The 18706-nt window shown below is 38.4% G+C and overlaps 1 protein-coding gene across 2 annotated transcripts in view; it reads right to left on the bottom strand.

Annotated features, from left to right (window-relative positions):
- The window catches only part of KCNH1 (potassium voltage-gated channel subfamily H member 1), a 441214-nt gene that overhangs the window by 187257 nt on the left and 235251 nt on the right, over positions 1–18706 (bottom strand). The window lies entirely within an intron of this gene.

Genomic DNA, 18706 nt, shown 5'->3' with positions numbered 1-18706 from the left:
ACTCAGGGCCTTGTGCTTGCAAGGCAAGCACTCTACCGACTGAGCTATGTCCCCAGCCCGAATCTAAACTTCTTATCTCTGCTTCTTGATATCTATCTGGAGCCTCAACTGAGAAGACTCAAAGACTGGGGTGGTTTGATTGAAATCATCCATAAAATAGAAGGAACTTCAGGCCACATGTGTTCAGTTAGGCTTTGATGACTTGCGTTGGAAGGTTCAGGAAAACAGAATTACCACTTATTTCTCATGAAAAGAACTTCCTAAAATTCTCAGAGTTTCCCAAACAGGAAATTTCTAAGTTCAGGCCTGCCACGGAGCAGAAAGGCTGGGTCTAAGAAGAGCTGGTGAACCTATCCATGCATCTTCTGAGTGCAACTCTTTATAGAACACACTGTTAGGCACTTGGGGGTATGAAAGAAAGGGAGGAGGGGAGAGAATCTTAAAGTTTCTCTTAGTTCTGAAGCTCTCAAGATATGTAGGTCAATGCCTTCATTCAACAAAAATGAAAACCGGACCTAAAAAAGGCAAGTGACTAGAATGAATCAGACATAACTATCCTATGTTTATATACGCATACGTGACCAGTATAACTCCACATCATATGCAACCACAAGAATGGGATGTTACACTCCATGTATGTATAATATATCAAAATACGCTCTCCTGCCATGCATATCTAAAAAAACCAAGTAAGCATTTTTTTAAAAGATAAAAAATTCCATTGATAGGAAACAGAGCTAACGTAAAGGAGACACACAGCATTTGCAACTCCTCTGATGCCACTCAGCCCTGCTCTCCCATGCCTACAGCACAGGGAGGGTGGTGCCAGGCAGATCTCATAGCACAGCTTTCACCTCCACTGCTGAATTAAGTCATCAGTGACTCTGGAATGACAGCTCTGTCCCCTCAGCATGGTGGCAGAGCCAGGGCAGTGGGCATAGGGGGAACCAGGCATAGCTTAGGAGTGAAGAGCTCAAGGGCTCAAGTGGCCACAGGGCTAAAGTCCATCATGAGGCTCCAGGCCCTCCTCTGATGTTCCTTCCAGAATAATGTTAGTGGTAAGAGATTTTCACTAAGTTACTGCTTTTGACTTGGTACAATAGAAATGGGAAAGGGAGGAGGGAATAAAGAGGGAGAAAGATGGTTTCCTGTGCAGTTGTATGCATTAATTGCATGCAAAGCACACGGCAACTGCAAGGACACGGTCAACCCTCAGCAGATGGTAACTTAGGGGTTTGGGCTTTGGTACCCACATCTTCTTCCTTGATCCTGTGGAGAAGTGGACAACCATAGGCAAGGGAGACATAGGAACTTCCAGTTGGGATTCCTGCAGAACAAATCGCCTCAACTTTAAAGGCATAAAGCAACCACCATTTTATTATGTTCACAGATTCTTGCCACTGGCAATTTGGAAATACACAACTTATCTCTGCTTCTTGGTATCTGGAGCCTCAGCTGAGAAGACTCAAAGACGGGGGTGACTTGATTGAAATCCTCCGTTGCTGTGCTCACTCCCATGACTGGTGGCTGCCCCATGCTGTCAACTGGAATCCAAAGCCGTGAGCTGGAACATGGATGTGTGGCCCTGCCTGTGGCTCTTGGGTTTTTCACTGCACAGATTCTAAGAGCAAATGTTCTAGGAGATTCAGGCAAAATCTATATGATCTTTTATGACTTTGCCTTAGAAGTCATAATGTCACTTCCACCATAGTCACAAGGCTGCCCAGACAGGGAATAAGTGACAAAAGTACATAAAAAAGGGCATGGTGAATTGGAGATGGTACCAGAATTATCTTTGAAATATACAATCTTCTCCATTTGTCAACAGCTAAGTAAATGCATTCATAGTCTTCCAATGACAAGCTGTTATGTGGAGGGTCTGAAACAAGTATTTTCACCTAATAGTTCATTAATTTATTTCTTATAATAATAATACAAGACAGTTTATTATTAGCCCATTTTGTATCTGAAACCAAACTCAAAGTGTTTAGATAATGGTTTTTAAGCATAGTGGTATAAAACTCATATCTAAAGCTGTTAGTTACTCAAACTCAAAAGTTCATTGTCTTTTGAGAATACTGTGCTGCAAACCAAATGATCTGGGTTCTAAAAGCAATGGAAACAGATAAAAAAAATTAAAAGTCAGTCTTTCATTCATTGGAAATTGTTCATTCAATGGCTAAATGTTCATAGCATACATACAAAACTCAACTAAGCTTCATAACTTATAAATGTTGTTTCTCTGGCTAATAAATGCATTTCACATAACAAAGACTTCAGATTGCTCTCCAGATGGGAAGGAAGGGATATGTGTGGGCTGCTCTGTTGGTCCCCGTACCCGTCATACTTCCCATCTGAAATTTATAGTTTGGTAAGTTTTGACAAATATAACCATCAACATAACCAAGATATACAACATTTCATCACCCCCCAAAAGTTCTCTTGTGCCTTGCCAGTCCCTCAATGCCCAGCCCTACACAAACACTGATCTTCCTTTATATACTTACAAGTTAGTTTTGCCTTTCCTCTAATTTCACATAAATAAAATCATACAATGTGTATTGTTTTGGGTCTGGCTTTCTTTCTTAAACTCGGCATAATATATTTGATATTCAACCACATTGTTATGCATATTTCTAATTCACTGCTTTTTATTGCTGATAGTATTCCATTGTACAAATGTATTAAAATTTGTTTATCCATCTGTTTATGGACATTTGGGTGTTTTCCTGAATTGAGATATTGAGAATGATAATGTACAAATGTTCTTTGAACGTAGGTTTTCATTGCTCTTTGGTAAATAGAAGTAGAAACACTGGGTCTTAGGATAAGCATATTCTTAACTATAAGAAACTGTCAAACAGAATTCTAAATGTCAATACAATTTAACACACTCACCAGCAAAATATGAAGGTTTAATTTGTTTTAACTTTAACCATTGTAGTGGGCATCTCATAGTCTTAAACTGCATTTCCTTGATAACTAATTAAATTAAGTATCTTTTTGTGTGCCTTTGGCTGTTTATACATCTTCTGTAAAGTGTCCAAATCTCTTGCTATTTTGAAAGTTAATTTCTGTTTATTGAGTTGTATGATTTTTTTAAAAAAATACTCTAGATTGAAATACTTTATCAGCTATTTTACCCTAGTTTGTAGCTCAACATCTCAATGCCTTATGTTCTTCTTAATAGTGTCTTTAATGAAGCCAAATGTATAAATGTTTTGTTTCAAATGTTCTGGGTCCAAAGACATCTTTGCCTATCCTCAGGTTTAAAGATTTTCTATGACTTCTGTAAGTTTTACAGTTTTACTTCTGGTCTTTCAGCATGCTGCTTATTTCAAGGTTATTTCTTTGTCTAGCATGAAGCAGGGGTTGGGGTTCCTTTTTTGAATGTGAATATGGGGTTTCGTAGTACCATTTGTTAAAAAAAAAAAGTCTCTTTCCCCCTGAAATGCTTCCTTTGCTCCTTTTATCTCTATGAGGATCCCTCGAGTTTCCCCTTAGTAGCCACCAAGTTCCTTCCCTCCTCCCCTTAATTCCTGCCAACACCAAGTGGTCTCTACTTCTATAGTTGTTGTTTTGAGAAGGTTTCATGAATGGAATCATAAAATGCAAACCCTGTCATATTGGCTTCTCCAGTGATGTTTTCCTTCATTTGTGTAGATCTACGGTGATATTGCTTTCCTTGCATCTGAGTAACTTGCAGTTCAAGACAGATAGCAAAGAATTCTGTCAATCCTCATGTGGAATCCAAAACAAGTTGATCTCATACAAGTTGAGAGTAGAATATGGTTACCAGAGGCCAGAGAGAAAAGTCATAAAAACAGATAAGGAGAGGTTGACCCATGGGTTCTAAGGTACAGTTAGGAGCAAAAAAGTGACTACAATGACAATAGTGAACTATATATTTCAAAAACATCAGCAGAAATGATTTTGAAAGTTTTCACCATGATAAATATTGAGGAGGTATGTGTAACATCACTTAAACATTAGTGTATACATGTGTGAAACATCACATGCTATCCCACAAATATGCATAATTCTTATGTTTTATGTTTCAGTTAAAATGAATTTAAATTAGTACAATGAATCAAAAAATTAAAAAATAGAATTTGTTTGGCTTTTGTTTATCTGAAAAAAATCATGTTTTTGAAGGACTTTGGTGATTATAGAGTTTCAGGTTGCTAGTTCATATTATTGTTTTTGCTTCAGCATTTTAAAGATGTCATTTTCTTCTGGCTTAAAAAGTTTCTAATAACATGAGTAGTACCATTTGTTCCTCTGTATGTAATATGTCCCTATCTGTGTACAATTTTTTCCTGTCCTCAAACATTTCTCTGTCACTTACTTTCAGTAATTTGAGCAGGAACCTCTTGGTGTGATTTGTGTGTGTCTTCGAGGAACTGTTGAGATGCTTGGATCTGTGAGTTTATAATTTTCGCAAAGTTTGAAAAGTTTTTAACCTTTTCCTATGCCCTACTCTACTTCTGCAACTCTAATTACATGCATATTTATAATAGCTATTTTAAGGACCTTATCTGTTCATCCTGTTTTCTGTCATTTGGGGCTTCTTCTATTAACTAATTTTTCTCCTAGTTATGGATCACAGTCTTCTGCTTTTATGAATACCTAGTAATTTAGGACCACATGCTGGATATTAAACTTCTGTTGTGGAATGTTGGATTTTGTTATCCTCTGATGAGCAGACTGTGTCTATCAGGCAATTTACTTGCACACTGACTTGATCCTTTTTAAAGCTTTATGAAAAATTTCGTAAGTAGATGTTAGGGCTTATGTAGTCCTGTTACTAAGCTCTAACTTTAGGGGAATCGCTTTGCGTGCCCTCAGTAAGGATCCTCCACTCTGGTTAGAACTCAAACTTCTGCAAGTCTTATCTGGTCTCAAGGAATATCTAACATACATTACCTGGTTATTCTTTGTCTGCATTTCTGCCTACCTATGGTACTCAGCTGTAGATATAATAATAGGACCTCTCTCAAGGTCAGGGGCATTTTCTGCTTAGCACCTTCTAGCCACCTCAGCCTCAATAAATTCAAATTTCTATCTCCTCAATGCAGTGATACCCCCATGCTTTGCTTGGATCTGGTGTTGTGATACATAAATTGACTCCAAATACTTTCCGGCTTTCCTTCTCTGGTGGGAGGTGGGGTCATAGAACTACACTGCTTGTGGTCCAATATCTGAAAAGAGTTCTTTTAGAGATTTTTGACTGGTTTCCTAGTATTTACAATGGGATGGAAAATTCAGTTGCAGTTACTCATATCTGGAAGTGGAAGTCACTAGAGCTACCCTGTGTTCATGCGATGGAAAGGTCCAGAGTTGTCCCTCTTTCTCCCACCTCACCTTTAGTACTGTCTCTCTGGTATGCAATATCCAAAACTTGATTTAAGCCAGAAGGTTCTCTCTAAACTCCAAGCATTTTAGCCATTATCAAAAAGGCAACAGATAACAAATGCTGGAGAGAATGTGGAGAAAAAGGAGACCTTACATACATTGGTGGCGTGTAAATTAGTATAGTCATTATGGAAAACAATGGACGTTCCTGAAAAAATTAGAAATAGAACTACCATAGAATTCATCAATCCTACTACTGGGCTTATATCCAGAGGAAAATGAAATCAGTATATTGAACAGATGTGCACTCCCAAGTTTACTACAGCTCTATTCACAGTAGCTAAAATATGGAATGAACCTAAATGTCCATCAATGAATGAATGGGTAAAGAAAATGTGGTATTTATACACAGTGGAATACAATTGTATTCAGTGTTAAAAATGAAGGAAATTCTGTCACTTGTGACAACATGGACGAAATTGAAATAAGTGAAATAAGACAGAAACAGACAAATATTGCATGATTTCCCTCATACATGGAATCTAAAAAAGTGATCTCATGGAAATAGAGAGTAATCGAGTGGTTGCCAGAGCCTGGAATGGGTAGGGTAGAGGATAGGACAGGAAGGAAGAAGCAATTCAAGAAATCTCTAGTATGGCAGGATAACTACAGTTAGTGACAATATATCGCCTTCTTGAAAAATCACAAAGCAGATGACATCACCATGAAAATGTGTGTGAGGTAATGCATTTGTTAATTAGCTAGTTTACCATTCACAATATTCATCTACCTCAAAACATGTTATATATGATAAATATACACAATGTTATCTTTCAAATTAAAAAATAAAATTTAGAATTTTTCAACTGACTGAAAATGTGCAGAACATGTATGGAGAAAATTATCAAACCTTCACCATAGGAAGTCTTCAAATTCTTGAGTAAATGGAGAAATAATTATTAGTCAATATTAAAATGTTTATTCTTCTTAAATTGCTACATCTATTAAAACTGTTTTCAAGAAAACTCCCATGAGTTTCTAGGGTACTTAAACTAACTTTAAAATAAAATACATGGATAACATTATATGAAGAATTAAGATAAGCCTTTTTAAAAAATTATAATTAATTTATTTGTTCTAATTTGTTGTACATGACAGTAGAATGCATTTATACATTTTGATAACTGACCTACAGGTTAAAATAAACATCTATGTTAGTTAAAATATTAGGTGTGGCTGTAGTGGTACAAAAACAGATTGGAATATCCAATTAAAGAATTCTGGAAACACCTTTGATATCTCAAACTCAACAAATCTAAACCTGAACTCCTCATGAATCCCTAACTCACATCCTAAAGCTATTCTTCTGTCTTCCTCATTTCAGTTGACAGACACTAATGAAATTTGGTTGTTTAAAATGAGAATAGCCAAACATGGTGGCACACGTCTGTACTGCCAGTGGCTCGGGCAGCCGAGGCAGAAGGATCTCAAATTCAAAGCAAGCCTCAGCAATGGCGAGATGCTAAGCAACTCAGTGAGACCCTGTCTCTAAACAAAATACAAAACAGGGCTGAGGATGTGGCTTAGTGGGTTGAGTGCCCCTGAGTTCAATTCCAGCTACCTCCCCACCCTCTCCCGCAAAAAAAAGAGAAGAAATATCCATTCTTTCAGGATTCAATTCGTTTCTCTGCTACAACGAGGATGGGTTACAACACATTCCTTGAAATTTTACTAAAATGTCCAGGGGTAACTGGGTCTATGGGGAAAACTGAACTTTTTTCATTATTCTTCTCCTCAAAACTACTGAGGTCCCCTGCAGCTCTCCCATTTCTGTGGGACCTTTGATTTTATTTCTTTTCTTCAAAGGCACAAAAAGGGGTAGTACTTAATGTCAACAAACTGAAGAAGGAAACCAGGGTCATCCCTATGTTTTGAAGGTATATTAAAGCATTGAGAAGCATAAAGTACCCAGCTCTGTGTGGGACAATGAAGGACATCTGGTCTTCTCATGTGGAATCCCTTATCCTTAGTGTTATTATGTACCGCTAAGTGCACAGCCAAATGCAACATAATTTGTTCTACCCCCAGTGGGTCACAGTAAAAACCAACTCAAAATGGATTAAGTGCATCAGCTCAATATCTCCACCGTGACTTCTGCAGCATTTAATCCTATCTCTCAGTCTTAGAGATGATGAGCTCACAGTAATTCCCTTTCTTGAAAGAGATCTAAGTCAATTTAGGATGCAGTTTCTCCTCAGAATTAAAAAAAAAAAAAAAAAAAAAAACAATGAGACTGAGAGACAGAAAGAAAGAGAGATAGAAAGTCTGATTTCTACAGTTTACCCACCAGAATAAATGACTTGTTTGCAAAAAGTACTATGTGCTTTGGGGGTAGAAAACTACTTTCTAAGAAATTTAGCTGTTATGCCTAATTAGACATGTTATTATATGGTTATTTGTATGCAGAAGAAAAGGGGGGCAAGGGCAGGGAGGGTGGAAGATATGGTGGCAGAAGTCTGAAGCAGGACACTCACAGGTGTGCAAATCAGTCAGGCTTATCCAAGTCCCAACTCCCATGGAGGAAGATGGTTGAAGCTGTGACTTCAGGAACCAGTCAGGTCATTGAAACCTTTAGATGGCAGAGTGTACAATGTATTTCCTTCAACTTGAAGTCACAGGATGCACCATTTTCCACATCTGCATCAGGACCTGTGGGTTTCCACAGCAACAGCACTGACAGTGATGGAACCCATCGCCATCCAAAACTCCCTCTCCATATCTGCTCCCATTTTATCACCAAACTACCATATACAATTTATTCCACATACTTATTCTACAATGAAACAACTATGTGTATATCACTGTATACCCTCTGAAGAAGATATAAAAGATATCTACAGCCCTCAAAGGTCCCTTATCACTGGGAATGATTACTTACTTTTCTGTTTCCTCTACCAGACCATTAGCTCTAGATGGCAGAAATCTTGGCTTTCTTGCTCATTATTGTATTTCCAGTAAAAGAATTCCTGCCACATAAGTATTAATGAATTATCTCTTTCTCCTGTCATTACCAAGGTAAGCCAAACATACAAATAAAAGAAACTGATTAAATTCATAAATAATGAAGACACTTGGCTCTCTTCCTGAATTATAACTCTGTGTATGCATTCAATATTTTACTCATCTATTTCTCTCTGTCAGCCATTTTTGGACTTTACTAAGTTTATAGCTGGAGGAAGTCCTTTAGATATTGTGCTAGAAAGAGGTATCAACTTACACAATTACAAATGGGTCAATTCTCCAAGAAGACATAACAGTGTATGTATACCTAAACAGAGTGTTAAAATACATGAGGAACAAAACCTAATAGAACTGCAAGGAGAAATAGATGAATCACTCCACTATTCTAGCTGGAAACTTTAACACCCCTCTGTTAAAAATGGAAAGATCCAGGAGGCCCCAAAAAAAAAAAAAAAAAAAAAATCAGTAAGGATGCAGCTGAACTCAATAACACCATTAATCACCTGGAGGTAATGGACATGTATAGACTACTTCACCCTACAACAGCAGAATACAAATTCTTTTCAGACTCACCTGGAACATTGACCAAAACAGATCACAGGCAGGACCACAAGACACCTTAACAAATTTAAAAGAATAGAAATCATACAATGTCTGTTCTCAGACAAAAATGGAATGAAAATAGAAATCGATAAAAAAGTATGGCTAGAAAATTACAAAATGCTCAGCGATTAAATAATACAATTCTAAATAACAAAGGTCAAGGAAGAAATCTCCAGAGAAATTTTAAGATACTTTGAGCTACATGAAAGCAAAATTCATCAAAATTGATGGAATGCAACAAAAACAATGCTTAAAGAGAAATTATAAGCATACAAATACTGATTGTGGTGGCACTCGCCTATAATTCCAGCCATTCGGGAGGTTGAGGGAAGAGGATCATCAAGTTTTGAGGCCAAGCTGGGAAACTTATCGAGTCCCTGTGTCAAAATAAAAAATGGGGAGGGCTGGGGGTATAACTCAGGTGTAGGGCTTTTGCCCAGCATCTGCAAGACCCCGAGTTCTATTCCTAGTACTGAAAAGGAAGGGCAGGAATGAAGAGGAAAGGGCAGGCCAAACGCAGGAATATTAGCCAGGAAAAAGAATGAAATCCTGTCATTTGTAGCAGTATGGATGACACTGGAGGATAGTGTGTGAAGTGAAATAAACCAGACACAGAAAGACAAATACTGCCTGATCTCACTCATATGTGGATGCTAAAACCATTGATTTCATAGAAGAGTATAATAGTGGTCTCCAGAGCCTTGGATGGGTTGGGGAGAGAAGGAATAGAAGGAAGTTGAATAATAGGTTAGATAGGAGGAATAAATTCTACTCTTCAATAGCACTGTACAGTGACTATCATTTGCAACAATGTATTATAGATAGTATAAAGAACTAGAAGAGCCGGGCCCAGTGGCATATGCCGGTAATCCCAGCAGCTTGGGAGGCTGAGGCAGGAGGATCTCCAGTTCAAAGCCAGCCTCAGCAAAAGTGAGGAGCTAAGCAACTCAGTGAGACCCTATCAATAAATAAAATTCAAAATAGGGCTGGGGATGTGGCTCAGTGGTCGAGTGCCCCTGAGTTCAATCCATGGTATCCACCACTGGAAGAAAAACTAGAAGAAATGAGTTCAGACCTTTCTAGCACAAAGAAATGATAAATGTTTAAGGAGACAGAAATGCTAAATACCATGATCTCATCATTTCACATTGTATACATGTATCAAATTATCACAATGTATCCCATAAACATGCACAATTTGAAAATATTTTACAACTTAGAGCAGATATCAAATAAATTGAAAATCAATAGAGAAATTCAACAAGACCAAAAGCTTGGTTTTTTGAACACATCAGTAAAATTGATAAACCTCATACCAAGCTAAGAAAAAAAGACAAAGGACATAAATTATATCAAAAATGAAAGAGGAGACATCACTACAGATTTCATGAGCATTAAAAGGATAATAAAGGAATACTCTGAGCACCTAGATAAATGGACCAATTCCTTGAAAAACAATATGCTAAAACTCACCCAAGAACTACTTGGGAAGCTGAGCCAGAAGAACCACAAGTTCAACATTAGCCTGGACAACTTAATGAATATAATAACAAAATAAATAAAAAGGAGTGGGAGGGTAGTGCAGTGGTAGAAAACCCTGGGTACTGCAAAAAAAAACAACAACAAACAAAACCCCCCAAATAAATCTTATGTCCTTTTAAAACTGGACAAATATTAATAAACTGGATAAACAATCTTCTGAAATAGGAGGCACCAGGCCCACATGTAATCATTGGCGAATTCCACCAAATGTTTATGGAAGATATTATATATTCTACAGCCTCTTTCAGAAGACAGGAGAAGGAATATTTCTGATAACATTCTACATGGCCAGTATTATGCTAATACCAAAAACAGACAAAAACATTACAAAAAAGAAAACCACACACCAATATCTCTCAAGAATATGTATGCCAATTTCCTAAAACTCTAGCCAGTTGAATGTAGCAATGTGTAAAAAGAATTATAAACCAAGAGATTTATTCCAGGTAAGCAAGGTCAGTTCAACATTTAAAACCCAACTAATCTAATCCATCACATCAAAAGATCAAAGAAAAATCACATGTTTATTTCAATAGGTACAGAAAAGCACATGATACCCAGCTTCATGATAAAAACTCAAAAAACCAGGAATAGAGAAGAATTTTCACAATTTGATAAAAAAAGTCTACATAAAAACCTATAGTTAATGTTATACTTAATGGTGAGAAAGACAAAGTTTTCTCATCAAGATTAAGAGCAAGGCAAGAATGTAAGAAAAGGAAGTGTAAAGAAGTGTAAAGATTGGGAAGGAATTGCTGGGCGCTATGGCACACACCTGTAATCCCAGCAACTCTGGAGGCTGAGGCAGGAGGATTATGAGTTCAAAGCCAGCCTCAGCAGATTTAGCAACTCAGTGAGACCCTGTCTCTAAATAAAATATAAAAAAGGGCTGGAGATGTGGCTCAGTGGTTAGGCATCCCTGGGTTCAATCCCCAGTAGCCCCCCTGCCCAAAAAAAGAAATGATTGGGAAGGAAGAAATAAAACTGTCTTTTTTGTAGATACCATGATTGTTTATGTAGAAAATTTGTAGGAGTCAATGACAACATCAAAAACAACAAACTTTCTGAAAATAATAAGTAATTACAGCAGGACCACAGAGTACAATGTTAATAAAAAAATCAATTGACTTCCTATGTGTCAGAAATGAACAAGTATAATATGAAATTTAAAACAGTAACTTTACATTAGTAAGGAGGAAGGAAATAATTAGGCATAAATATAATCAAATGATCTATAGGAGAAAAACTGCAAAACTCTAAAAGAAGAGCTAAATCAATGGAGAGATGTTCATATTCATGAATGGGAAGACTCAATACGAATAGTTCCTGATTTATAATGGGTCAATTTATGATTTTTTAACTTTATTATGATATGAAAGCATACTCAATGTTTTTTTCATTCTCAGTACAGTATTCATTAAATTGCATGAGATATTAAACACTTTAAGATGAAAAAGGCTTTATGTCAGATGATTTTAACCAACTATAGTCAATTAAGTATCCTGAATATGTATAAGGTAGGCTAGGCTAAGCTGTGATGGTCAGTAGATTAGGTGTATTAAAAGCATGTTTGACTTATGATACTTTCAAAATAGGATGAGTTTATCAAGATGTAACCCCATCATAAGTTAAGGAGAATCTATATTGCCAAGATGTCAGTCTATAGATTCAATGCAATTCCAATAAAAATACTAGCATTTTTTCTAGTTATTTGGTGGCTATTGATAAATTGATTCTAAAGTCTAGAGGAACAGGTGAAACACCAACATGGCCCACACGGTATTAAAGGAAAATAATAAAGGAATAACACCCAGCTTCAAAACTCAGTATAAAGCTATAGTCATCAGTATTGGTAAAAGAATACACAGATGTATCATTGCAACAGAATAGAGGACCCAGAAATAGACCCACATGAATCTATGCAACTGATCTTTGAAAAAAGAGCAAAGGCAATACCATGGGGAAAAGATCATCTTTTCAGCAAATGGTACTAGACCAACTGGATAGCCACATGGAAAAGAAAACTGGATTGAGTCAGACCTTGTATTCTTCAAAAAATCAACTCAATGTATTCCAGACTGAAACGTAAAATAAAACTATACAATTCCCAGAACATAGGAGACAAATCTTGGTTAAGTTGCAACGCCAAAAGCACACTCATAAGGGAAATAATTGAAAAGCTGAATTTCATTAAAACATTCTACTCTTCAAAAGATACTGTCAAAAACAATTAGAACACAAGTGTTATTTGGATATGAGGTATCTAAAGCTCACATGTGAGACAATTCAAGGTTTAGAGGAGAAATGATTGGTTTATGAGAGCCTTAACCCTATCAGTAAATTAATCACCTGATGGGACACAGTGGTAACATCAGGCAGGTGGGTGTGGCTGGAGGGAGTGGGGGATTGGGGATGTGGCTTTCAGGTATATATTGGTATTTGGCAAGTAGAGCCTCTGTTTCCTGATCATCACGTGAGCTTCCGCCATCACATTCTTCCACCATGATTCGGCCTCACCTTGAGTCCCAAGGAATAGAGACTGCCGTCTATGGACCGAGACCTCCAAAACTGTGAGCCCCCAAATAAAATTTTCCTCCTACAATTGTGCTGGTTGGGTCTTTGAGTCATAGAGGCAAAAAAGCTGACTAAAACAATAAGCCACAGATTGGGAGAAAATATTTTCAAAAGACATAGCAGACAAAAGAAATGTTCTCCAAAATATACAAGGAACCCTTAACATTAAACAACAAGAACACAAATAACCTAGTTTTAAAAATGGGCAAAATGGGTCGGGTGTGGTGGTACATGCCTGGAATCACAGTGGCTGAGGAGGCTAAGGCAAGAGAATATAAGTTCAAAGCCAGCCTTAGCAACATAGTGAAATAAAATATAAAAAGGGGTGGGGATGTGGCTCAGTGGTTAAGTGTCCCTGAGTTCAAACCCCAGTACAAAAAAAAAAAAAAGATCAAAGACTACAATGGACACCTTAGAAAAGGATATAAACATATGGCAAATAAGCATATGAAAAAATATTCTACATCATTTATCATTAGGGATATGCTAATTAAAACAATCATGAGGTACCATTATATATCTATTCGAATGGTGAAAATCTAGAACTGACCATATCAAATGCTGATAAGATGTGGAGCAACAAAAACTCTCATTCTTTGTAGGCAGAAATGCAAAATGGAATAGCCACTTTGGAAAATGATATTGGTGGTTTTTCCAAAAACTAAACATACTCTCACCATATAACCCAGCCACCCATGTTTCTTGGAATTAAATACCCATGAATTGAAAACTTATGCTCACACAAAAACTTGCACATAGATATTAATAGTAGCTTTGTTTGAAATTGCCAAGACTTTGAAGAACAACTAAGATGTCCTTCAATAGGTCAAGGGACAACTGTGGTATATTTGGATAATAAAACATCGTATAGCACTAAAAATACATGAGCTATCAAGCCACAAAAATTCATGGTAGAAATTAAGTGTATATTCTGTGAATGAAGTCAAAATGTAAAGACTACTTACTATATGATTCTAAGTGTATGACATTCTGAAAAAGGCAAAACTCTAAGAACAAGATCATCAACTGTAACAAATGTGCCACTCTGTTTGGATGTTGGTAGTGAGGGAGGCTGTGTACGTGTGAAGTAGGTAGGAAACACATGGAAAATCTCTGCCCCTTACACTTGATTTTGTTAACCTAAAACTGCTCTAAAAAAAAAAATAAAGTCTATTCAGATGTTTTGTTAAAAGTTTTACAAAGAGATGACTAAAGGAGGTGGTTTTCATTGACGTGCAGTCATGGGTACACAGACCAAGCAGGTAATCAATACTTACAAAATGGTGATTGGGCAATCCTCGTCCTCATGTGGATGTGGGAGAAAGAAGTTAAAATCTTACTGAGAAAAGACAGAATCACAGGATAACTTCAGAGAAAGTTAACTCTGGAAGGAATGGATTCCCCAGGCTACCATGGACAACATCTAAATTCATTCCCCAGATTGTAGGATTGAAAGCAGCCCTTGGGAGTCCAGTGCTCAGAGAGGCATACAAATGCCAGCAGGGTCAGAAGGCAAACCCACTCCCCACTCTCCTTACATCAAAATACAGAACTCTCAGGACTAGACAAGGAACTTTCTGGCTGCTTTGCTCTGAGTCAGAGAAGCTTTTGGTATAATCGTGAGCAACCAAGAGGGGGAAGAAAACACAAACATAAGGAGCATGAGGAGTAGGAGGGAAAAATCATTCCCTTTTCAGACTGAGTGTGCTTGCTAGAGAACTGCTGAGGTGTTTCTCTTTGTTTGGAAAAAAGCAAGGATGCTTGCATCTAAACTACGTCCTAATTAGAAGTCACACAGGCAAAATCTCTAAACCTTTTCAGCCCCGAAAAGGAAAAGCATCACCACATTATCACTCTGCAAAATGGAGTCATTAATAACCAGTAAAACACAGAAACTGTGAAAAAGACTGTGAAGCATGCTGCCATCGCATTTAGCAGAAATGCATTACAGAAGGATGAGTGATAAGCTCCAGTAGTAGTGGTGGGGGTTATAATGAATAAATCTTGCCCTAAAAATGAAGTCACCTCATTCTCTTCTTAAATTACAAAGTCAATAGACCAGAAACAAGTGCTACATATGATATTGGGGGAAGGAAGCATTTAGAAAAGCCTCAAATGGGTGGTCCAGACATTTCAGAGGAATGAATGTAAATGAATTTAGTCATAGGTGGTAAGCTCAGTGTCTCAGAGCAGTGAATGCATGCTAATGGAGACAAAGGATGCTGTCAGCAATTTGTTTCCCTTGGAGAAGAGCTCTTCTCTCCTGGACAATCTGCTCAAGGCTAACCTAGTCTGTCTGCCTCAGTATATTGGTCCTTGATCGCCAGATCTGGGTGGGAAAAGTGTCTCTATGAAAACATTCTTGGCCTCAGATGGCCGCCACAAAGCACGTGTCCTAAAACCTACTGACCACCTTTGTGGACAAGGCATAATATGCTTTTGGTCTTATTATGGGATGGCACTGGGATTCTAGATTCAGAAACTAGGTTTGAGTTCAGAGTCCACCACCATCTGTGCAACCTTGAACAAGTTGCTCAACCTCTTTGCCAGCCAACCTGGCTTGAAGTGCACATAAATTATATACTTCACATTGTTGTTGAAAGGATTAACAAGGACATTGTGAAAGGTTTTGTAATGTGTAAAGAAAGAGCTATACAAATTCATAGGATTATGATATTCTGTCTTGAGAAGCCAGTTCCATCAAGTCCAAGTGAGTTTGGTGGAGGTTGGACCATCCAGGAAAAAGAAATAGTGCAGCGTTTGAAATGCAAGATATTCAATGGAAGTGTGTTGCTCTGATGAATTACTAAACAAGGTTCGACAAAGAATTAAACAGATGACTAAACCAGGGCCTCATTTAACCTCCTCCCAGCCCATGCTCTGGGCACTGATTCATCAACCTCTTCAGTTCTGCAGCCACTAAGCCTGAAGCTGTGCCTGTGGGTGCCTATGGCAGATCTAGGGAGAGGGAGGAACAGAAAAAGATCTGGGGATCAGCAGCGAGCACAGAAATTATTGTACCCTCAAGCATGCACAGAGGTAGGGCCATTACCCTTTGGAAAGGCTAGGGCCCTTAGCAAACCTCAAATGTCAAGCGAGGACCAGGTCCCACCTCAACCATCTTTGCCTCCAACAGCAGAAAGTCCAAACATGTACTATCTACAGCAAAGGAAGCCTCCTTCTCTAAAGAATTTTGTTCCTTGAGAGGACCCCCACCCTCTTCTCCACATTCTTGTGCCTATGGTGTGCCTGAGGGTTTACATCTACGACCTGAGCCAGCAAGAATCTCATAAGGCAGGTAGAGACATTCTTTCCAGTTCTTTTTTTATAGATGAAGAATCCAAAGTTTCATGAGATTGTCTTTGCCCACAGACACACAACTTGTAAACCATGGAACTCAAAACCGGACTTGGCTTCAGATCCTGGAATGATCTTTCCTCAACTTCAGGATCATTCCTCACAGACTTTGGAGAGAGAAGAGCAGCAGCAGCAGCCAGACAATCTGTCTGCACCCTCCATCCCTGCCCTCACATCCCAGGCCTGGCCTGGCGCCATACCTGCTTCAGGGCAGTAGTCACTCTCCTACCAAACTGCTGGGAAGATTTGTTGGAGGTTTGTTCTCAAATTTCCTTACTCTCTGCCAGACACTCATGCCAGTTTGTACCACAGTTCCTGGCCTGAGGCCTCATGGCATATTTGGATAAGTGTCTTTGACCCCTTCTGGAGGAGACACCAGTCAGGGAAAGAGGTCAGTCACTGGCCTACTGTGAATAAAATTCACTCTTACAGGCCCAGTGGGGAGCCAAAGTTCACTTACTTGGCCTACAGAGTTACTCAACCTGAGAGGCAATTTCTCAATGAAGTATCTGAAGTTACAATTTCCCCATTTGCTTTCAGGAGGCACTACTCAGCACTGATAGATCAGTACTGTGACCACAAGTGTCTTCTGACTGCAACTCCTTACATCCTGCTCCACAGTCACACTCTACCCTCAAAGCCTGAAACTCATTTCTAAACTAGCTTCATTGCTTTCATATGTGCATTACCCACTACAGGTAAAGCCTTCCCCATTTTTCTGCCCAAGGAAATGTCTCAGAGCTGTTTGAATGACATCTTACTCCTTCTTCCAGTCATGTGTTCATGTAAACAGTAGCAAAGTCTTCCTGTCCCTCAGGGGCAGTCACCAGCCTCACCAACAGCTCCCCATTCATGCCTCCTTCACAGCACTAGTCCTGCTGTATTTTTAAAAATACATGTAAAAATGTACGAATCAATTTAAACAGTAATATGAAGTAAACTGTAATACAGATGAACAAAAAGAAATAAATGGCTAACGTTTGTACAACAATGAAGTGAATTCTACTGCCCCTTGATCACCTATCATGAAGCTTACTTGGGTTTGCCTCAGTCTTTTTCTGTCTTACTACCACTGCTATGCCTTGATTCAGAACATTGAACTACCCAATGAACATTTGCTGATCACTGATTACATACCAATTATCAGTACACAGACCTTCCAGTTCTCTGCTCTCAGAGTTCAGATTCCTAGAGGAGTCAGATAAATGAGCAGATAACCATGATAATTTGATAAACTCAATGTCAGAGTTCTTTGGGAGGCAGATGGATTTTAATCAGGGTTTGGGGAAAAGTAGTAGTCCTCTGAGTTGAGTGGGGAAGGAGTCGGCAAAAAGCAGAAAGTTCATGCAGGAGGGCAGCCATTTCTGGTGCTCTTCAGTTCTTTACATAGATCCACATTTTTACCCACTCCCATTTTCTATTTGTCTGAGGGACTATTTACATTTTTTTTCTACTGCTGGTCTGTTTGTGATACATTTTTTTCAGTTTTTGTATGACTGAAATGTCTATTTCACCTTTGTTTATGAAAGTAGGTTTGAAAAGCATAGAATTCTGGTTAATAGTATTGGTTTGTGGGGGTTTCCTTTCATTATTGTAAAAATGATGTTCCATTGTCATCTACTTCCATTTTTTCCAATGAGAAATCTAAGGTCTTCATGTCTTGGTATGTGACATATTTAATACTATGGTTGCTTTTAAAATTTCCCCCATTTCCCTCCCCCCTCTTATTGTTACAGGCCTGGGGCCTTCTGGGAAACAGAGGCAGCATGAAGACCTACCCACATGCCCTCCTTAAAACCTCAATTCCTGCAATCGAGTCAGAAAGATTTCAGACATGTTGCTCAGAGTAACAGGCAATGAGTTTATTGAAGGGATAGGAAAAGGAAGAGTGTGAGTCCTCTCAGGAGAGGGATAGTGTGCCTCTCAACACTCCAGTTTTACTGGGGTCCCAGGGATGTTTCCCAAGAATCCTGCCCAGGTCTATCTCTTGATTAACAGCAGAATGACATCAGACCTTAAAGTCCCCTCTACCATGACAACTCTAGGTTACCTTGGCTCATGCTGACAGGTTCTAACTGGATTCTTAATCATAAATTCTTAGATTTTATGGTTAGGAGAAATTGTTTTCCTCCCCTGAATTTGAGGAACTGGTCTTTGAAAAGGCACACCGAAGTCTCCCTCTTCAGGGTAACTTGGGTTCCTCTTATCAACATTATTTAGGGCCTGCATTTCTCCTGTAGGAAACAGGTAACTT

The sequence above is a fragment of the Sciurus vulgaris genome (genome assembly GCF_902686455.1).
Source record: "Sciurus vulgaris genome assembly, chromosome: 12".
Lineage (NCBI taxonomy): Eukaryota > Metazoa > Chordata > Mammalia > Rodentia > Sciuridae > Sciurus > Sciurus vulgaris.
This window is presented reverse-complemented; position numbering and strand designations above follow the sequence as displayed.